A 423-nucleotide genomic window follows, 5' to 3' on the forward strand; every position below is an offset into this window, starting at 1 on the left:
CTCATTTTAAATATAAAAAATTTAAAATATAATCATTAAATTCTAACAGAATACTTATTATTATCTTTGTAAAATTTATAATATTAAACCAAAAATAAATTATTTTATTATTAAACTTAAATTAAATTATATATAAAAAAAATATTCTATATTATAAATCATTTGACAAAAACTCTTAAAAACCAATTTTTATGCGTAAAGTACTGTTTATTAATGCATATTACTTAAAACTCAAGATTACAAGTAAATTGTGCGTAGGTACAACTTATTAAAGCTTCATATATGAATTCGTGTAATTAACTGCAGATAAACACAATCAAATACAGGATAAACATCTTATTTTAAATATAAAAAATCTAAAATATAATTAGGATAATCATTGAGTTCTAAGAGAATACTTAATTATTATCTTTATAAAATGTT

The sequence above is a fragment of the Cynara cardunculus genome, assembly GCF_001531365.2.
Source record: "Cynara cardunculus var. scolymus isolate 2C chromosome LG 17, CcrdV1, whole genome shotgun sequence".
Taxonomy (NCBI): domain Eukaryota; kingdom Viridiplantae; phylum Streptophyta; class Magnoliopsida; order Asterales; family Asteraceae; genus Cynara; species Cynara cardunculus.